Source organism: Lissotriton helveticus, chromosome 3_1 (genome assembly GCF_964261635.1).
Source record: "Lissotriton helveticus chromosome 3_1, aLisHel1.1, whole genome shotgun sequence".
Taxonomy (NCBI): Eukaryota; Metazoa; Chordata; class Amphibia; order Caudata; family Salamandridae; genus Lissotriton; species Lissotriton helveticus.
The window spans coordinates 2099222690-2099245894 of record NC_136061.1 but is presented as its reverse complement, the minus strand read 5'-3'; the positions used below and the strand labels follow the sequence as shown (position 1 = coordinate 2099245894).

At 44.4% G+C, this 23205-nt stretch overlaps 1 protein-coding gene across 2 annotated transcripts in view; it reads left to right on the top strand.

Moving 5' to 3' along the window:
- The window catches only part of MAN2A2 (mannosidase alpha class 2A member 2), a 709606-nt gene that overhangs the window by 324191 nt on the left and 362210 nt on the right, over nucleotides 1–23205 (top strand). The window lies entirely within an intron of this gene.

The window sequence follows — 23205 nt, the reverse complement described above, 5'->3', positions numbered from 1 at the left end:
GGAATTGGCCTTTTTTGTAAGGGTTAATAGAACCAAAGTCAGGATTTAGTACTTCATTTCGGATTGGGCTTAAGGCCTTACAGCTCGCCAGGTCCTATGGCCATTCTTTCCTCTGCACTGCCAAAGCAGGTTTGGTGAAGGGATGTCGAGTTTTGAGAGCTTCCTGGTATTGGTTAAACTGGATAGACCCAACAGAGTAACCTGGGGGAAAACAGGTAAAGGTTAGGAGATAATGAAGACCTGAATCGCCCTCTTGGAGAATTTGTCTCATGTGATGCAGTCTGGAGATTGCTACCAAACAACTACAGAGTATAATGAATAAAGTACGCCAATTGTAACAGGCAGACAGAGAATGAATGCTTACCCATTGCACTGGCAGTTTCCCAAAAGGGAAACTTTAACTAAGAGAAGGAGGGAGGAAATAACAAAGTTGCAAGGATGGGTAATGAGTGTGAACTCTAGTGAAGGAGAAAACCTCAGCCTCTACGCAACACGTTGTCAGGAGTCTGCTTCATGCTGAAAGAGGCTTAAATACAAGTGACCAAGTCTACCCAGGAAATGGGTATGTGCAAAAAAAAACTCTTTTGTGCAATCTAGTATTCCATGAAAAGAGAAGATAGGCACAAAAGATCCTACTAATCTAGTGCTATAGGTACCTTACTGAGTACAATGAAATGTACCATCTTAGTGGGTATACCCATGTGTCTGCTTAGTAGGTATACCCATTTGAGAGTGGTAGGTCTACTATAAAAATCATAGTTCTCATATTTCAGTATTGTGTAGGAGTAAGTAATACTTGTAGTAGTTCCATTGGTAGGCTCTTTGAGGCTTAGCATTGTGAAAATTGTGGAAAAGTAAATTTTGCCATGTTCTGTGTCCCTACGCGTCCTCCATCATATGTTATGTGTGCATGATTAATATGCATATGTATTTCCCATGTTCGATTAAAGACGCAATTATAGTTGTGTCCACCTCTAGTATGCCTGTTTCCAGTTCTCGTGAAAACTACGAATACCAGGCCTATGTAAAGCTACGTTGCCACGTTTCTCAGTGTGCACGTTATTTCATTGTAAAGTCCCCGTTTCTAGGCCTCAAAAGGGCCTGGACACCAGATTCAGCTCCTGTCTCCTGAAGCCCTCGCTGAGGAGCGATACAGCCCCCACCTGTATTCCTGACCCTTCACTTACTTCCTGCCTCGCAGTGCCCGGTTCAGCCTGGCTCTGCCTCTGAGTCTGCCAAGAGTATGTTATGATTCTAGTTATCAGCCCAGCCCTCCTTCTCTGCATTCCTAAAGCTACTGAACCGCATCAATAGTTACCGTCATAGTCTAGCCTTTACGTCTCCATGTTAGAGAAATACTGTATTTAATGGTCATTTAATATTCTTCATCACGCACTACATGTAGAATAATGCATGCACCAGTCTTAGAGTCTGTTAGCCTTTCCCCTCCTGACTTCTAGTTTATATCAACATGTTCTCTAAACATAAGATACTAGATAGGGTTTAGGTACATGTCGCCCTGACTCTCCAGACTTCAGTCTCTGCTCCTAGCACAGAGTTCGTAGCCCCCAGCTTCTCCTAGTAACACGTCATTGCCAGTTTGCGCGCACCATTAGGTTAGAGGTCCCGGCTCCTTAGGTAGCCCCCTCCATGTTTCCGCCCCATTCATGACATATTCTGTTACGTTTGCATCACATGTCTATGTATACGCCCTGTTACACCTACTTTCACCCTTATCTTTCGCGACTGCTACGCGTCACACCCTTTGCTCCACCCACTGCTCCGCCTATCAGATGTACTGTAATGCAACTGTTTTAATATATATATGCCTGTGTATTGTTATTAAATGTTACGCCAGTCCTTTCCCCAGAGCGCGCTCATCCCAGATCCAGCCCCGGCAGCTGCCGGGCCCTGCCATCCTATTCCTATGCAGGTTGTCCTGTTTCTGTCCTTATGCTGTAATAAACCTGCAAACTCCTACTACCTCGAATCTTGACTCTTATTTATTGAGCTATCTGTTATTGCTATGCCCAGACAAAAATAGATCCGGTATTATTTATTTATATACCACATAATGGCGCCCGAACAGGGACTTGCCTTTTCCCCACGCGCCGGTGAAGCCACGCCGGCCGCCTGACCCTCTGCAGCCGTGACAGAACCATACCGTGCACCGGCAGATATTTCTGCTTCAAGTATCCCTCAGGCCCACGGAGGAGACGGAGGTGGCGGTCCAGCATCCAGACGAGGCGGTGGAGGAACGCGGCGAGTCCCGACCAGAGCCCAAGCCGAGAGTCCAAGGTCCGAGGTATCCGGAGGCCCACCCGTAACAGAAGTCCGAAGTTTGTCCGTCCGGCGTCGAAGCAGTCCCGTCCAGTCTGAGGCCTTCCGTTCTTGCTGCCCGGTGAGTACCATTGCTGGGGTAGTATCTAGACAGGGTCAATCTAATTGACTCTGGTCCGAGGGTTGGTGGTACACAGACCCACAAAACGAAGTGTTCACTTCGGTGGATGCGGGTCCTGACGTGTCTCTTTATGAGACCGGTAAGTTTAGTACTGTTTTAGCAGTGCATCTAGTTCCTGTTCTAGTCTCGAGAAAATTCATGTATTCTGTTTTCCGTATTCCAGGTAGTATTCTGTTCGAACTGTTATTTTAAATGTTCTTCATGTATTTTAATGTCGTGGTATGAGTGTGAAGTAATTATCGTGTTTATTGTGTATTGTATTGTGTCCAGATTATAGTTCAGTCATGCCGCTATTTTCAAAACTGCGTCAGTTAAAAACCAGAAAAGGTCTGCTAGAAGCAGCAGTTCCTGTCCCGTCTAGGGACAGTCCAGGTCATTTTATGTATCAGAAGCATGGCATAAGCGCCATATTGTATCTAGATTTATGGGTAGAGTATACCAAACAGTTAGAGGAAAAGTATAGATGGCCCGTATCAGGTACGTGGAATGCCGAGTGCATCATGAGAGTAGAAGAAGCATTATGGAAAAAGAAAGCCAGACAGTCACAGAAAGATGCCATCGAGTTATGGCGCAAAGAATCTCATAAAAGAACCGAAAAAGAAATCAGAAGGTCAGAATTAAGTAGAGAATCCTTAGAGCGAGCCCAAGAAAAAGAATTAATCGAGATAGGTGAACGAGTTAAAACCGAACAGTCAGACAGACAGAGGCATGCCCTTATTAAGGGTATGTATCCTCTTCTTGCCGAGGGCTTGCCAAACGCGACCCCGGAGGCATCCAGTAACTTTCCGCCACCACTAGTTCCGACCAAGTTACGTCACAAACCGACCGCAGCTGATATTTTCATTTCGTCCTATTTGGACGACACAGTCCCGGAATATGCAAATCATGTTCCTGCTCCGCCAGTCCCTGTAAATCAGGCACTTCCCGCTCCTCCAGACACCGGAGTACCTGTTACGGTCCCCCAGGTTCAGCCCGCCATACAAGTTCAGCCCGCATTTCAATTTCCCGCCGCTCTAGTACGAAGAGCATCAGTCGATGATTCTAGTTTAGGGGCCGCAGGGGGAGGTCCTCCAGGAACCCCGCCGCCACACAAGCGTTTAACGTTAGCCGAATTACATGCACAAGCGTCACAGCGTACGCCCAGATATCAGTCTGTTGCAGAAATAAGAAAAGCCCTTAACGAATGTGGCTATGATCCAGTCCCAGGCGAGGATAGTATGGTTTTATATTCATTACGCGTAAGAAAGGTGACCGAGTATCTAGTCACCCTACCAGATATGAAAGGAGATCTAGACAGAATATATCGTTTCATCCGTACAGGGGATGATCCAGAAAGTATTAGTGACGTCATGTCTCAAAGAAAAGTTGAAGTCCAGCTCATGCTATTAAAGTTTCTGATTAATTGTTTAATACGAGAACAAGATTATCCGACCAAAGATCAAGCCGAAATGAGAACCCTGACAAAGTGGAGTGATAATATAGCCGAGGGTAAGCATAAGACCATCAGCAGTATAGAGAGTATGTACAAGAAAATTCATAAGGAAATAATAAGGTTACATGATCAACGTAAAGCAGCACAAGTAAGCGAGAAAGAAAATGACTCTGCGGAAGAGGTAGAGGACGAGAATCCCGCCAGAATAGCGTATGTAGGAAAATCTAGATTTCCAGACCGACATTTACGCCTAGAACACAAGTCAACTTTCCATCGTCCGGCACCAGAACAAGGTTCTCTAGAACAAGTATTTCAAGCTACCGACCACATTCTGAAATCACGAATCGGTTATAGCGAGTTAAGTACTATGCATGAACAAGAACTAGTCCGATCAGCAGTCCGATGGATTACTGATTCTACCACTTTTCCAGACGAAATAGTGGCACAAATGTTTCTGAAATTGCCCCCAGCCGAGCAACGACTGGTGGGCATGTATATGATCCAGCACCTCATTACATTGTATGAGGGTCAACATTCTGATCCAGGTCCGTTGCATGATGTCCTGAACGAGTTACTCCGGTATAAATGGAAAGGTTTAGGTACCGATTTAATTAGTGTCATTCTAGAACAGCGCCACAAATATAGTATGTTTCTGAACCCGCATTTTGTTCATGTCCCACCTCCAGAAAGTAAACCCTTTTACATAGACAGACAGAATCCGTTACGAGAAGTACACCCAGTTAGGACAACAGATGGTGAAATGCAACGAGTGTTTGTTTACACTCCGATTACAAAGATGGAACTCTTAGAGATGAAAAAGTTAATTCCCTGTCATGATAAAGATCCAGCGGGGATCCACCGAGAATTAAAAGACATGCTCCGTATGGGAGAATACACGTATCCAGATATCATTAAAATGTTAAAAGTCCTGTTGCCCGCAGGGGTATATGAGAAACTCAAGGAAAAAGATTGGGAGGTGGGAGAGAAAAAGATCGATTGGGCAGTTCTAGCAGCTGAAGACAAGATACGAGTACCAGGTACCGGTCTTGGAGATAAATGTAAAGAATTACCAGAATTATTAATACAAGTTTTGCCTAGATTATTGACAACTAGAAAAGAAGACTGGGATGCAATCTCAGCCTGTAAACAGAAACAAGACGAAGACACTAGTGATTTTTATTCTAGATTTGAGAAATGTTTTAGCATCAACAGTGGCCTCAAGACAAGTAGTGAGTCATACCCTCACCTTTTTGTTACTAAATTAGTCGAGAATTCAAGTCCACCAATTAAAAACCGAGTTTTGAAAGTCGAAAGTACCTGGCAAGCTAATACCCCGTCCCAGATGTTACAGATGCTTCAATATCACCAGAATAGAATCAGAGAAGAGCAAGAACACGAGAGAAAACGTATGAAAGACACGAAAATGAAAGTACTAGTTGCACAATCTGTTCCTCAAGACAGTCAGAAGAGGGGTCCGAATCAAGCCAGTCATCCTACAGTTCCCGTTAAAGGGAACTGCAATTATTGTAAACAGCCAGGTCATTTTATAAACGAGTGTGCAGTTCTGAAACACAACATAGCTACCGGTAAAACTAAAGAAAGACCACGTCCGCCTAGACAAGAACAAGTTTCACAGACTATTCAGCCACAGAATGCACCACAGACAGTTACTGTACCGCAGCCTATTGCTGCAACACAGCATGTTACACAGCAGATGTATCAGTATGCTCAGTCAGAGTATCCAGAGTATCAACCGTATTCATGAAACAGCCTAGAGAGGGAGGTAGGCTTGCCTCTCATCGAGATACCTGTAGATCAAGAAGGTCCCTATGTTCACAGTAAAGTACTAGGGAAAGACAGAAAGTTTCTGATTGATACAGGGGCAAGTAGGACCACCATCAGTCACGCCGAAGTTCCAGGGGCTCCGCTCTCAGGCTCTAGAAATGTTTCCCTTGGATTTTCAGGAAAACCTATCGTAAATGAAATTTCAAAGCCAGTTACTCTAGAAGTAGGTCCACTGTCCCGCACTACTGATCTGTTACTTACGAAGTCATGCCCAGAAAATGTATTAGGCATTAAGACACTGAAAGAGTTAGGTGCAGTTATATGCTGTTCCCCAGAGGGAATACGATTGTTCCTACGTGACTTCAAGGGTCACTATGTACTACGAGATTTTGATCCGAGATTGTCTAATGTTCCGCAGCATCTATGGGCGCGAGGTCCAACTGATGTTGGTTATATGCAAATCACACCCCATCGTGTGACTCTCAAGCCAGGTGTAGTGTTACCACGAATCAGACAGTATAGATTGCCACCTGAGGCTGTAGCAGCCTTATCCAAAATTATTGACGAGCTCATGGCTCAAGGAGTAGTTGTAGAAACTGACTCCAATGTATGTAATTCTCCGATCATTCCAGTCATGAAACGTACTGATCCGAATGCACCCCCAGTATATCGATTAGTGATTGACCTTCGAGAGCTTAACAAATGTATTATTCCCCAGTACCCAGTTGTCCCAGATATCTCTTCCCTATTGACAGCCATTGATTCTGAAGCCTCATTTTTTTCGGTCATAGACCTCAAGAACGCGTTTTTCAGTGTCCCCATTCATCCAGACAGCCAGTTTCTTTTCGGATTTTGTTTAAATGGAAGGAGCTATATGTTCACACGCGCTCCTCAAGGTTTCACAGAAAGTCCTAGTATTTACAGTCAAGCACTCAAGAGACAACTAGACAACATTCACATGCCAACTGACACTGCCCTGCTCCAGTATGTCGATGATCTACTGATCACAGCCCGTTCTGAACGTGCTTGCGAGCGAGCATCACTCACTGTTTTGTATTTCCTAGCCGAGATGGGGCACAAAGTGTCCCCTTCGAAGCTTCAATTCTGTGTCCAGCAAGTAATCTACTTAGGCCACTTGCTGTCCAAGTGGGGTAGGCAGTTGACACCAGACCGTATCCAGTTAATAGCGAGTCTTCCTCAGCCCAAGACCCAGAAGGAGGTACGTGCTTTTATCGGCCTTACTTCTTATTGCAGACAATGGATTCCTCAGTATGCATTTCTAGCCAAGCCACTGATACAGTTAACGACCCAGGAGGCAGCCGTATCGACTGTCCTCCCTTGGACATCTGAACATACACTTAGTTTCAATGAGTTAAAGAAAGCCCTATGCCAAGCTCCAGTTCTAGCTACACCGAACTACAGTAAGCCTTTTACACTTTTCGTTACTGAACGCGAAGGTACAGCATTATCTGTTCTCACACAAGATCAAGCAGGACAATACAAGCCTTGTGCTTATTTTTCGAGCACATTAGATCCTGTAGCCCAGGCTCTGCCTGCGTGCCTCAAGTCAGTTGCAGCCACAGCACTAGCTATCAGACAAAGTGATTCCATAGTCTTAGGACACTCCCTGACAGTACAAGTTCCACACTCCGTGGAAGTTCTTTTAAACCGAACACAAACTCAGCACTTGACAATTGCACGTTTAACAGGTTATGAATTGACACTGTTCCAGCCACACATAGAAATCAGACGCTGCAACGTTTTGAATCCTGCTACACTGTTACCATCAGTTAATCCAGATCCTGCCACACACGACTGTGTGGAAGTAGTTAACATTACGACAAAGCCAAGACAAGATCTGACAGATATTCCATTACCAGATCCCGACCTGACACTTTATGTGGATGGTTCATGCATGAGAACAAATACAGGAGAACTAGTAGCTGCGTATGCAGTGACTACTGACACCGAAGTTATAGAGACACACCGTATTGACACCCTGTCTGCTCAAGCAGCAGAGCTAGTTGCTCTGACTCAAGCCTGCATACACGCCAAGAACCTGAAAGTTAATGTTTACACCGATTCACGTTACGCATTTGGAGTTGTACACGACTTCGGAGTGCTCTGGCAGGAGAGAGGTTTCATGACTTCTCATGGACTCCAGATTCAGCATGGTCTCCTTATTCAAGCTCTGTTAGATGCCATACATTTACCGACATCCATTGCTATCATGAAGTGCAAAGCACATACGAAAGTTACTGACACTATTTCCCAAGGTAATGATCTAGCAGATCGCACAGCCAAGCTTACAGCACAGACTCCAGACATTCCAGTTAACCCGACACAGACACTTACTCCAGATCCGACTACATGTATGACAGTTAAGGACCCTACTCAAGATGTCATAGATATCCAGTTACATGCTACTCCCGATGAAATCAAGAAATGGTCCGAACAAGGAGGGGTCCAGACAGATCAGGGATGGGTAACGAAGGGTAAAACCACATGGTTTCTCCCCGACTCTATGGTTCAAGTCATTGTTAATACCGCACATAGTCCAGCACATTTAGGAGAAAAAGCTATGTTAGACAGTATCCAGAACATTTGGTTCAACAAGCATTTACGAGCTGCAGCCAAGCAGAAAGTCCGTACCTGTATGATATGTTGTCAGTTCAATCCAGGTAAAAGTGTCCCGGTGGAACAAGGTGGATTCCAGCCTCCTGACCACCCTTTTGAAGTCCTCCAGATGGATTATATTCAGATGGAGAGATGTCGAGGTTTCAAGTATGTCCTTGTAGTTGTATGCGCTTTGTCCAGGTGGACAGAGGCATATCCAGTCCCAGATTACACAGCCGCGACCACTGCCAAGCAGTTGGTTCGTGAGTTCTTCCCACGTTATGGACTCCCTAGAGTCGTATATTCTGATAACGGCCAGCCATTCTCATCCGAGCTAATGAAACACGTGTCCCTATTGTTAGGGTACCAGTGGAAGTTCCATTGTGTACGCCATCCTGAAGCAGCCGGTCTCGTAGAGAGACATAATCAGACCCTGAAAATTCGAATTGCAAAAGTTTGTCAAGAGAAAGGTGTAGACTGGCTAGTAGCTCTGCCAGTTGCTTTGTTCTATATGCGCATGGTCGCACATTCCAGATCAGGTCTGTCCCCGTACGAGGTCGTTTTCGGCCGCCCCCCTAACATGTGGGGTACTCCTAGACCCCGAAGTATTACCGATGTTTCAAGTAATATGCTGACAGATTACCTAGCTTCCTTGATGTCTGCCCTCAACTCTTGTCGTTCACAGGTTGCCGCCGCATTTCCAGACAATACCGAGGTGGCACCGCATGAAATCGTTCCCGGATCCATGGTCCTAGTGCGAAATTTCGATCGCTCAAGTCCGCTGGAGCCTCGCTGGAAGGAGCCCCGTCAGGTCCTCCTGGCCACCCCTACAGCCGTGAAGTTGGAGGGACGCAAAGGCTGGGTGCATCTATCGCACATCAAGAAGTTTTATGGATTGAAACCAGTTTCAAAGAACATTTCCGAGGATTTAAAGGACTGCCAAAGTACTATTCCTAAGGACTGTCCCGCAAAAGACAATGTTACTGCACCCTCCCTGTTAAAGACAACTCCGCAACAGGAGTATAAGAAAAAGTTAAGGTCTAGTAAAATAAGTCAGCCAGTTTGATTGTCTAAGTCCTCCCCTAGGTGAAACGGTTAGACCGGTTTCTGACATGTATAAAATAGACCCCCATAGTGAGAGAGTTAGTCAAAACTCAATCCGATGTATCGTTTTTCTAAGTTTCATATTATTTCTCAACATTATGATTTCCTGCACCAGTTATGCATTTTATCTGTATTTTCCAGTTTCTCATGTAAATAAGTCTTCTAATGTTACAGTAGAGCACACGTTTAGTGATCTGCCTCCTCATGAACTCTCTTACCGCCTCGCTATGCGTAACAATTCCTTTATCCGCATGTTACATTATTCACACCAGACCAGCAATGCCACTAATTGTTGGGTGTGTGGTCGACTCCCCCCTTTCCAGACACCGAAGGGAGTTCTGCCACTCTTTCCTTATCCATTTTCACATAATGGTTCGTGTGGAGCATGGTCCACGTTAACGTCATCCTTAACAGATATGTCTTTCCTTAACAGTACATGTTTCCCAGACAAGCAAGGTCTTCCCCACAGAACAGGGTTAGATCTAGAAAATGAAGTTTACAACTTAGGTAATTATTCTTCGAATTTCATGGTCCTGAATGTTCAGTCTGATTCTACTCCAGACTTACCTACTATATCAGTACTACCAGTCAAAGGCAAATTATGTGTCCGAAATAATGGTTCCGTACATGTAGGACATAGTGATTGTACTACTATTGTCAAGTATAGTGACAGTGGGAAATCTATTTTCAAAGCCTCACGTCATTCTTATTTTATTTGTGGTCAAACCGCATATGTTCGTCTGCCCCTCGATTGGGAGGGAACCTGTTACATTGCCTTCCTACTGCCACCTGTTTTCCTAGCCCCATCCGATTATCATAGAAATACACATCTAGTACACATTAGACATAGAAGGGAGATCGAGTCCCCAATTGTCGATTATACTGAAACTGCTCTAGAACAGTATACAGATTTCAATAGAGGTTTCTTCTTCTTTATAGGACCTGTCCAGAATAGTAAGCTAATCCGTAGGTTAACCAGAACCCTTGAAGCTGTAGTAAATGAGACTGCTTCTGCTCTAGGTAACTTAACCGAAGAGCAATCTGCTATGAGATTTGTCGTTTTGCAAAATCGTCTCGTCCTTGACGTCATACTGGCCGATAGGGGCGGGGCATGTAGAGTCATCGGATCTAGTTGCTGCATTTTCATTCCAAATAACGCGCCGTCTGTTTATTCAGCTATAACCAGACTCCATAAGATTGCCCATCTGTTACACCAAGATCCAGGCACCTGGACATGGTCCGGTTGGTTCTGGAATATAATTTCCGCTTGGGGGTGGAAAGTCTTGTCCTTTCTAGGTATTGCAGTAGCGATCATATTCAGTTGCTGCCTCTGTATACAATGTGGCCCTGCGATTTGCGGCATTTGTGCTACCTCTTGTATTCCTAGTCCCAAGCCCCGTTCTAAATCCCGTTCCAAGACAATTCGAGACGAGCAAATGATACTGTATGAAATGATAGATGGTATCATGAATATTGATGTTTCCTGATGGAAACGTAGTGACAAGGAGGGAATGTGGAAAAGTAAATTTTGCCATGTTCTGTGTCCCTACGCGTCCTCCATCATATGTTATGTGTGCATGATTAATATGCATATGTATTTCCCATGTTCGATTAAAGACGCAATTATAGTTGTGTCCACCTCTAGTATGCCTGTTTCCAGTTCTCGTGAAAACTACGAATACCAGGCCTATGTAAAGCTACGTTGCCACGTTTCTCAGTGTGCACGTTATTTCATTGTAAAGTCCCCGTTTCTAGGCCTCAAAAGGGCCTGGACACCAGATTCAGCTCCTGTCTCCTGAAGCCCTCGCTGAGGAGCGATACAGCCCCCACCTGTATTCCTGACCCTTCACTTACTTCCTGCCTCGCAGTGCCCGGTTCAGCCTGGCTCTGCCTCTGAGTCTGCCAAGAGTATGTTATGATTCTAGTTATCAGCCCAGCCCTCCTTCTCTGCATTCCTAAAGCTACTGAACCGCATCAATAGTTACCGTCATAGTCTAGCCTTTACGTCTCCATGTTAGAGAAATACTGTATTTAATGGTCATTTAATATTCTTCATCACGCACTACATGTAGAATAATGCATGCACCAGTCTTAGAGTCTGTTAGCCTTTCCCCTCCTGACTTCTAGTTTATATCAACATGTTCTCTAAACATAAGATACTAGATAGGGTTTAGGTACATGTCGCCCTGACTCTCCAGACTTCAGTCTCTGCTCCTAGCACAGAGTTCGTAGCCCCCAGCTTCTCCTAGTAACACGTCATTGCCAGTTTGCGCGCACCATTAGGTTAGAGGTCCCGGCTCCTTAGGTAGCCCCCTCCATGTTTCCGCCCCATTCATGACATATTCTGTTACGTTTGCATCACATGTCTATGTATACGCCCTGTTACACCTACTTTCACCCTTATCTTTCGCGACTGCTACGCGTCACACCCTTTGCTCCACCCACTGCTCCGCCTATCATATGTACTGTAATGCAACTGTTTTAATATATATATGCCTGTGTATTGTTATTAAATGTTACGCCAGTCCTTTCCCCAGAGCGCGCTCATCCCAGATCCAGCCCCGGCAGCTGCCGGGCCCTGCCATCCTATTCCTATGCAGGTTGTCCTGTTCCTGTCCTTATGCTGTAATAAACCTGCAAACTCCTACTACCTCGAATCTTGACTCTTATTTATTGAGCTATCTGTTATTGCTATGCCCAGACAAAAATAGATCCGGTATTATTTATTTATATACCACATAATACTGAACACTGCTGCACATGTAGGTGAACTGATTGCCTTAAGTGTGGCCACCAAAAGTGCCTACTAATAATCTCTTGACTTTTCTGTAACTTTGGGTGTCCTGCTGCAGGGGAGTCATGTGTTACACAAAACAGGGTTAGACCCACTAGAGTCAAAGGGACCTGGGTAATTATGTGGTACAAAGGGAAGGGGTCCCAGACAATGAACAAGTAATTTAAATTTGATACAATTATTTCAAGAAACAAAATTACTAAATGCAAAAGAGTTTATTTCAAATTTGCATATATTACCTTGCATTGGTTAAAACACATCACAAAGTTTCAACACACTTTTTGTATATGTGCCCACATACACAACGGGGAGGGGAAGTGAAGTGAGGGAAAGTGTCAAGGATAAAGTAGGATGGGGGGATAGTCTGAATCACTCAGTGACAAATATTGTTCACACTTTGGGGAGTCATGGCACAACGTCATTACTTATTGTTGCACTGCAGCGGTAGGAACATTGAATGCTTCTTTACAGTACAATAACTAATTCAGCATTTTTCTATGATCTTGTTTAATTCATTGATTGGCATGTCGCACACTGGGCTTGTATTACTGAGTCGCAGCATATGGCCAATTCATTAACTTCCAGGTCATAGCTGAGAAGAAGTTTTGTGACACAACAGGAACTTCTATGTCTTTGGTCTGATGTGAGAAGGCAACTGCATTGCCATTTAATTGCCATGTCAATAGGTGATTAAGTAGTTAAATCTGAACAACAATAATATCCATCATGGATGCCTCTTATTTACAAATTTCATGGATGAAAGGTAAATTAGGTTCTTGTTATCAACCCATACTGTAATTTTGTAATGTGCTCCTCCAGGTAGTGCCTCCAGTGGGAAAAAGCCTTCTGTTTAGCCAACGTTGTCTAGCATACATAGTATAGTTTCTAAGAGACTCCTGGAGAAATAGTCCACAGAATGTAGTTCTTGAGTTTGCACATTTCTCTTAGACACGGTTGCTTCCTTGACAAATGAGAGGCAACTGTTTTCTCTACAGATGTCAATATGAGGTTAGGGTGCCTCAAAATGGAACTCTGTCTATAATCTCTAAAAGGCCTGTTCAAAATGCAATGGTACCCCTTTATGGTTTGGTCTTATGATAGCCTGAATGCTTGCTGTTAAGTCCTCTATTAATTGTCTGTAAAAGTTTGTGATTCCAACAAACCATTCTTCTTCTTTCACTGATATTGGGGCAGGCCAGCTTTTACATACAGGCATCTATACTGGATGTAGGAAAGTAGCGTTTTTGACATGGTCACCCCCTCTTTTTGCCTGTTAACTGATGTGATTTCGACTGGAAGTGCACTGGCTTCCTCCTAACCAGGTCCTCAGTGCCAGACCTCTTTCATATGGCCTGATGAACTAACGAGGGTCCCTAAGGGCAGTAGCATGGATTGTGCCTCTGCACGGGACCCCTCACCAAGCACATGCAAGGCTGCCATTGCAGGCTGCAGGTCTTAATGCAGACAAAAGTGAAAACACAACATGGCACACATACCTGTGTGCCATGTCCCCTAACACTGCATGTAATATTTGTAAGTCACTTCTACAGCAGGCCTGACCGCCATATGGCCCCTGTGCTGGTCAGTCCTATTACTTCCAGTACATGTGACCAGGGAAGCCATTTTAAAACATGATGGCTTCAATGAAGATAGGGATGTTTGGTATCACACATCTCATATCGGTAATCCCACCCTTATTCCAATAATGGATTTATCAATACATGCACCCAGAGGACACATTAGAGGTGCTCCTTGACTGGTTTCTGCCGGCCTGCCACCCAAGACACTGTTCGGACCTCCTATAGTGAGAGCCACTGCTCACAGGAGACCCAGAACAAAAGCCTGTCTGGTAAGAGGGTGTAACACCCCCTCCTACAGGATGACTTGCTGATTAGCCTTACTAGGCCGGCGAGCTTCAAAGTGCTGCCGCCTTTGAAATAAGACTCTGGCTCCCCTGACAGGAGATAAAGCTGACCCGCTTGTCCAGAGCCCCTTTGGCACCTTGATAGGCTGGAAAATTAGCCAGTCAGGTAGGCGTGCCAACCCCAAGCTAGTACTACCCCTAAGATGGGCTAAACTGATGTGGACACGATTTTTCAGAAGTAGCCATCTTCGTGATGGCATATTTAGAAATTCTGGGACAGGGTTATGCTCACTTCCAACAGGAAGTGGTCATATAGGACGACGCAGTAACCCCAACGGTCAGTAGCCCATTGCCTACTACCCTACACTCATCTAAAGCCCCTAATCCAGTATTTAAGGGTGCCCCTTATACCAGAGAAACAGATCCTGATGACATACGAAGAAGAAGGACACTGAAGAGCCGCAAAAGCAGAAGACTGAAGAGATCAAGTGACTTAGCCCCAGCCCTGTCGACCTGTCTGTTGTTCCCTGTCAAAACTGCACCAAAGACGTCTCGTCCTGCAGCTGTTGTGACTCCAAAAACTGGGAGAACTATCTGCCATTAATAAAGAACCAAGATCTGTCGCTGACCAGCGGAACTGTTCCCTGCATCCTGCAGAAACTCCATAGAAAGGACCCTGAGGACTCTGGAACTGCCAAACCCGGACACCTGAAGCCACCACTGCACTCATTCCCGAGTTGAAGTGGACCAATGGTGCCATCAAGGTACCATTGCCCGAGTCCATTGTGGTTTCACACCTTGTGGACCCTCCACTGTTGCCTGAAGCCTCTGCACACAGGCCTCCCTCTACTGCGACAGCTCCTGATAAGATAACCTGATACCCAAAGACACCTCTGCGCCCTGGGCCATGGAGAAGAGGACAAAAGGTGTCATTATGTCCTTGAGCATCATTTGTCCTGAGCCCCTCTGATGGTTCAGCCCAACTGGTCCCCCAGTCAAAGCCTGCAGCCTCTTTTCACAACAAACGTTCTCCACAGAATAACGTTAGGCACCTGACGCTGTTTAGCACCTCTGCACCCAGCCACCTGGGGCTGCTGGTGATATTCTGCTGGTGCTGCCTAGGATTTTGCCTATCACTCACCTTAAATCCTGAAGAAGGGTCCCGTAAGTCTCTGTACTATACCTGAATGCGCATTGACTTTTCCTCCCATAGGATAACATTGCAGCTTCCAGAAAGTGCATTGTCGACTTTTTGAACTAAAAAGAATTCCTATTTAAAAACATACTTACCTGAATGATTTTCTTCTGATACCTAAATATATATAAAGATACTTGCTATTTTTAAAAATTGGTGTGGATCTCCTTCTTGAGTCATGTGTCTAATTTATTGACATTTGTGTGTATTTTCAGATGTCTTGTACTCACTCCTCTGTGATAAGCCTAAGGCTGCTCGACCACACTAACCCCTAGCAGAGCACCTTTCGATTGCCTTAGCAAGACCCCTGTCCACTCGTAAGGCAATCCCTGGACTCTCTACACAGCATATCCCAGTAAATCTCTAAAGACCATGACAAAATGTTAAAAGTTGTCTGGGGCATTGCTAAGACCAAAGGGAATGACAAGATATTTAACATGTCCACACCTTACCTGAGCACTATTTTCCACTCACACTCCACTCATCTCGCTCTTGCACTCTTACACAATTATCAGCTCTCCTCAAATCAATCTTGGTAAATTTCTTGCCGTTTTTTGCTCGGTCTAGTAAGATTGAGCTGAGTGAGAGAGTGAACCTGTTTCGGTTGGTGATAACATTGAGCTCATTATAGTAATGCACTGTTGGAACTCCTCATTCAATTTTGGTAAATAAAACATGGCAACCCCACTGGCCTAGTGGAAAGACTTATAAGGCCCATGTCAATATTTTCCGTTCGATATTGGCACAGCACCTGTTAAGCGGTATAATCTTCCTTGAGCTATGCGTTCTGGGAACTAAGTCAATGACCGTTACACTCTTGGTATAGAGGAACAGTGTCCGCTCCTTTATCCAGTATTGGGGTATCTTTCGTAGATTCACATGCCTGAATCATTCCCCGTCGCCGAGGCGGGAGTCCCACGGTAAATTACAAAACTAAATAATAGTAGTAGTAGGCTAGAAGAAAAAAGTCTAAGGTCTAAATCTTAGTGGCCTATTTACATCATTATAGGAAAAAGAACCAAAAGTTAGCTCCAACCAATCAGCTACCAGCACCCTCTAGAACACTCTCAGTAGAGGCAGTTCTCACCGCACGTTGTGTCGAAGGGAGTCTCCCTGAGTGCCACTCAGTTATTTCTACTTTTCTTCAGAATGTCTGACAGGAAAGCTGTGTTCAAACCCTGCAGGACCTGTGATAAGAATAGGGTCCATGTGGATGACCAACATAAGGACTGCATTTATTGCCTTTATCCAAAGCATGAGGCAAAGAATTGCAAGATCTGCTGTACTTTCCCTACCAAGACTCCTAGGGATGGAGAGGCAAGACTGCTTTTGTGGCTCAAATCCTCTTCGGCTGAGGAGGATGATAGAGCCTCAATGACTAGCAAAAGAGCTAGATCACATGACAGCTCCTTAAGTGAGGGAAGAAAACACCACAAATCTTCCCATGAGGCTTCTGACCCTTCACAGGGGTCGCCTAGACTTTCCTCTGGGTCAACGCTGTCTCCGTCATCCACATCAGTCAAGGCATCTACTTCAAAAACTGTAAGTAAAAGCCATGTTAATCTGTCACGGTGACTACATCGTCGACTATTTCTGTGACTTCTTCTGCCTCGTCGACTATTTCTGTGACTTCTTCTGCCTCATCGTCGACAGCTACTATCTGTACTACAGCGATTACATCGCCCATTCTATCTACCAAGATCTCTATCATTACCAAGAAGCAAGTTTTGGACGTATCGTCGACGAGAGAAACATCGACGAAGTCCGCGTCGACGACCACGTCCAGTTCATCGACGACCGTACCGTCGACGAAGCCTCCACTGTCGACGAAGATTTTCTCTAGTCATAATCTGCCGTTATGACTGTCGAATGTGGTTGGACATGGCGGGTCTCATTGACCTCAGTCCCGAAGATCGTAGGCAGGAAGCAAGAAAAATTCTGTTGGAGGGAGAACGTGCAGCATCGGAAACTATAGATCGCGCTCTAGACATCGTAAACACCAACTTCCGTCAGCTAGCAGGGGCGGCAGTGCTTAGACACCAGAGATGGCTTAAAGCCACCACTTTCAGACCGGAGGTACAAACGAAGATTCTAGACATGGCCTATGACGGAGAGTCTTTGTTTGGTAAACATATTGATGAGGCCCTCTTAGCTATCAAGACTGACACGGATACCGCAAGATCGTTAGGCGCCCTTCAATACAGGCGCAGATCTTTCAGAGGAGCAAGAGGACGTGGTTTTTCATCAAGAGGAGGATATCAAAACCAGCAAAGCAGGCAATATCAATCCCAGTATAGACAGCCTTACGGTCCGTTATCATACCGACAATCATCTACGACTAGTTTCTCCCGTCAGGGTGGTTGAAAGAGATCACAGAATCAAGGTCGAGACACTACCAGGAAACCGTGATCTCCACAAGGCGCCAACCATATTTTCCTACTTACCCATGGGTGCGAATATGTCAGCTTTTGTTCACAAGTGGCAGGAAAATATTTCAGACCGATGGGTTCTAGACCTAGTAACCAATGGCCACACTCTAGAATTTGTCAAACAGCCACCTACTACTCCGCCCAGGGGTCCCCCTCGTCTTCACTTATTATTCAAGGAAGCCTTAACGATGCTCCTAAAGAATGCGATAGAGAAGGTTCCATTATCGCAGAAAGGAACAGGTTTCTATTCTCGTTTCTTGCTGATCAGAAAGAAGTCAGGGGAATGGTGACCGATTCTAGACCTCCGGAAGCTCAAAAAGCAAAGTTTCCGGATGGTCACACTTTCCGAGATTTTAAGTTGCTTAAATGAAGGAGATTTTATGGCTTCTCTGGATATGGAAGACGCATATTTCCATCGCAAATACCTCCGCTTCACAGTGGCTGGCGCCCACTATCAGGTCAAGGTGCTCCCATTTGGACTGAAATTGGCACCAAGAATCTTCACAAAGTGCTTGGCACTGGTGGCAGCAACATTGAGATCTCAAGAAATACTAGTATTCCCTTATCTAGACGATTGGCTGCTCAAAGGTCCTTCGGAACAAGAAACCAAGTTTGCCACAACAGAATGTATCCACCTCTTCTCTTCTCTGAGCCTGACTCTCAACGAAAGCAAATCACAGTTATGTCCACTCCAGGTCATTCTTTTTCGCGGAGCAGTGCTAGACACGGTCCAGTGCAAAGCATTCTTGTCACACGACCACCATCTGCATCTTCAAAAATTGGCAACTTTAATTTCAAGAAGATCAGTTTCTGTCTGGATGTTTGCTTCGCTCCTGGGGATGTGCTCTTCTGCAATAAATCTCATACCCTTGGCAAGGCTCTAGATGAGACCGCTTCAGGAAGAACTGCACCTTCAATAGCAAAAAAGCCGAGGGTTCGTTCAACAATCCCATCAGGGTCACACCGCGCATGATAAATTCTCTGCAGTGGTGGTCACAGACAGCGAATCTAGCCAAAGGTCTCACATTCCTACAAACCATTCCAGACTTCGTTTTAACGACCGATGACTCCATGGAGGGATGGGAAAGTCATCTGCAGGATTTGCAAATTCAAGGAAAGCGATCTCAAGTACAACAACAGCATATCAACAGTCTGGAGCTCTGTGCCGTCTTTCTATCTCTGCAGGCGTTCCTCCCAAGGATTGTGGGTTCCTCAGTGCTGGTCCGTACCGACAATACGACCAGCATGTATTACATCAACAAGCAAGGAGGAACAAAATCAGCTACACTATCGCAGGAGGCTCAGGAATTGTGGGAGTGGGTCACATGTCCCAAGATAACCCTGAGAGCCGAGCACGACAGAGGTCTCCACAATATTCTGGCGGACAAGCTGAGCAGGTCTCAATCGGATTGCCACGATTGGGAGCTGGAGCAGGAACAGGTGAACAGAGTGTTCCAGGCTTGGGGCAAACCAACACGATCTATTCGCAACGAGGGAGAACAAGAAATGCCGATACTATGCCAGCAGGTTTCCTCAGCAGGGCTCAAGGGGGAATGCCCTGTTCATGCGATGGTCAGGGATTTGTGCATACGCTTTCCCTCCAGTACTATCGATACCGAAGGTGCTCTGCAAGATGAAGATAGAGGGTTGCCGGCTGATTCTGATTGCACCCCGCTGGCCAAGGCAATATTGGTTCCAGGAACTTCTGCCTGTTGTCTCAAGGCAAGCCCATTCGCCTTCTTCCGACGCCTGCGATGTAGTCAAGGGACAGAGGCCAAGTGGTTCATCCAGACCCACGGACCACAACATTTCACAACACTGTCGTGAAATTTTGGCTAAAGCTTATACCCAGAGCACAATCAATACTTATCGCCTAAAATGGAAACAATTTTGCTGTTGGTGTGAGGCGAATAATATTCACCCAGTTCAAGCTCCTGCGGAACAAATTCTCCCTTATTTGCTTTCTCTAGACAAGTCAGGGCTTACCTTTTCATCGGTCAAGGTCCATCTTGCTGCTTTTTCCAGATTCAGGAAAGGCACAAAACTTCTTTCTTTCTGTTCGTCTTCTCTTGTCAAACAGTTCATGAAAGGGCTTTTCTGAGCCTTCCCTCCAGTTTGAGCACCCCCGCCAGAGTGGGAACTCAACACTGTGCTAGCGCAACTAATGAAGCGTTCATTTAAGCCGATACACAAAGCGTTTATCAAATTCCTCACTTGGAAGGTCGCCCTTTTACTGGCTCTTACTTCAGCAAGAGGTTCACTATCACGGAACCTTTTCTACATTTTACTCCGGACTACTTAACTCCTCGGACAAATCCCAGGTTCATCCCTAAAGTACCGACCCAATTTCACTTGAATGAGCCGGTAAGATTAAGAACTTTCTTTGCGGATCCATCCACTAAAGCTGAAAAAGCATTACACTCTCTAAACGTCAAGCGCTGTTTAAAATTTTACCTGCAGAAAACTAAAGACATCAGACGTTCCAACTAACTGTTCGTGGCCTATAGTCACGCAGCACTTGGAACTGCAGTAACAAAAGCAACAATCATCCGATGGTTGGCATCTACGATTCATTTCTGCCATGACAAGGCCAACAAACCTTTGCAGAGGAAAGCCAAAGCTCATTCTACAAGAACTGTAGCATCTTCTACAGCATTGTTTGCTGGAGTGACTCTGGAAAATATCTGTCGTGCTGCGACATGGAAAAATGTCCACACGTTCACGAAACATTACTGTCTTCAATCTTCACAACAAGAAGATGCTGCGGTTGGACAGGCTGTCCTACGCCATCTCTTTCATTAAGGTCAGATTCAGGTACCTTTGTCTTTTATATGCTATTTTATTGTTTTTAATATTCATGAAAAATACATATTTATAGGTCTACAGATTTACAAATATTTATATATATATCCATATATTAATATTTACGTATTCATGTCTTATTTCGATAATGCCTTTTAACATAGCTTTTGATTTCTTAAAGGCTTGGTTATTTCAAAAAATATATATTCTCAACCACTGTGGATTCAGTTTGGGGACTTTATGAACTCTCCCACCATCCGCAAATGACAGAATATTTGGTATACTGCTTGCTACTCTGATTCAGGCATGTGAATCTATGAAAGATAGCCCAATACTGGATGGGAAAACAAATTACTTACCTGTAATTACAGTTATCCAGTATTGGTATCTTTCATAGATTCACATGCACCCACCCTCCTCCCCGGCGAGTCAGTTCTCTATGATTTGGGATACTGCTTCCCACTTGTGCTAAGAAAATCTGAGGAGAACTGCCTCTGCTGAGAGTGTTCTACAGGGTGCTGGTAGCTGATTGGTTGGAGCTAACTTTGGTTCTTTTTCCTATAATGATATAGATAGGCTACTAAGATTTATGCCTTAGGCTTTTTTCTTTTAGCCTACTACTACTATTATTTACTTGCGGCACTACTTTTGTAATTTACCATGGTTCTCCGGCCTCGGCGACGGGGAATGATTCAGGCATGTGAATCTATGTAAGATACCAATACTGGATAACTATAGTTACAGGTAAGTAACTTGTTTTCTTTTTACTGAACACATCACAAAACTCTCTATTGGTTCTGGGCACTAAATCATCTTCACATTCTTCCTGTATCTGCGACAATGGCTGTGTTTCTTGTAAAGCAGAAAAAAGTACTGTTGTCTCTTCCGCTACCATGGATGTCAAGCAGTACTTCTTGCAGTAGGTAGAATCAAATCTGATGGAAGGGGATTGTCAATTCACTTGAGGATTATGAATCTATGTAGTACCCAGCACTATCGGATGGCTGAAGATCAATCATTATCAGTTCTAGGGTGGCCATAAAGAGTGGGACAGTCTCTTGCGAGATGACTCTAGTTGAGCCCCCATGATCTTTTCAGGTCCATCTTTACTCACATGTAGAATCTTCATTTATTTCTGGAAAGAATAAGCTATAAAACACACAGAAGCAACACAATCCATTAGCATGAAGACTGTGTGGGAACCTTCAGGCGTATTGATTCAACCTTGTAAATGGAAATGTTCTTTGTTTGTAATGGACCCTTCAGTAACCACTGAGCCCATTCCTCGTCCATTTTATAGGAACAAATTGGTCTGTTTCTCAACAACTGAGGGCATATTTGTGCAAAATGCTCCATCATGCCACCATATAGGCATAACCAAACCTCTCCTCCACTTCTTCATTTAGAGGGGTCTGAGCACCTCCAATCTGCATGGGCTCTTCTTGCAGAAGTGAACTTTAAGCTGTTTTGGTTACTTGGGGTTTCCTTGAGTCATCTGAAATACCCTCTTCTGGTCTTTCTTCTGAGCTTCTATTGTAGCGATCGATCTATTGGCCTATAGGAAACTGGAATTTTGTTGCAGTTGTCTACCTTCTGCCAACCAGCCAATCTCTAGTTACCCATATACATTTTAAATCATCATTGTCTATCCAAAAGTCAAACCCTTGTATTGACAACTGGGAAATGAAAGTAGCAGAGCATATCAACTTTGTGTCAGTGAGCATATTTTTCTTTTCCTTTGAAGGTGTACGTTTATAGTAATGAGACTCTGGGTCAGCTGCATTGTGACCCGAATTTTTGAGCTACCCTACAGGTGTAGGGCCGTGTTCCCATTGTGTTTAATTAAATACTGCATGTGGAATACTTGCTTTATGCAAGAAGTGGGGACCATAATGTTGAAAACATTATGAGAACATTGGAGAACATTTCCTCATAAATACACGTTTCTTCATACATTACTTCAATATTAACAACAATAGAATGCTCTAGATCATCTAGCATTCTTTGCACTGTATCAATGTCCCAATCATCAGAGATGGTACTAGGAGTGATTATGTCGGGAAATTCTAAATACATATGGAATCTCTAGTGTTTCATTCTGTCCAAATATATCATATGATACCTTATCCCAAACAATTCCATCAGAAGCCGGAACAGCAGAAATGTTCACCAGGGAGAGGTCTCTTCGCACTTTGTGTGATGAAGAATCTGGTGATAAAAACCAAGTTTACCAGTTCAAAAGCAGAACGCTCTGGAAGATAATGTTCGTTTAGAATCAGGAAAGACTGTCACAAAATCAATCCATAGAAAGAGAAATAGTTGCAAGATTGTAATCCAAACTATATCCATGGAGCGATAAAGTATGTCTGTTTCAGACAAATGTCAAATTCATGCAGGTTACCTTGAGGCGGTGACGGTGATTCCGACGAATCTGAAGAGAAGTCATCAAAGTCAATGAAGTTGCCATAGACAATGTAATCTATTTTAGGTAGTTATAGAGGCTGTATCGATCTGGGAGTTGACTTCAATGGACGTACGTTGAGGTAAACACCGTTGAGGTGTCTGGTTTCAGAATTAAAATTTCCGTGCATGTTGATTGTATGGTGTTTGCTAATGTAGCAGAAAGAAGTTTTATCAGGAGATAAGAAGGTTCATCGTTGATCAAAGCTTCCATCAGTACTTCCTGTAGAGCAATGAACGGGGACAGGTAACTACCCAGGAGT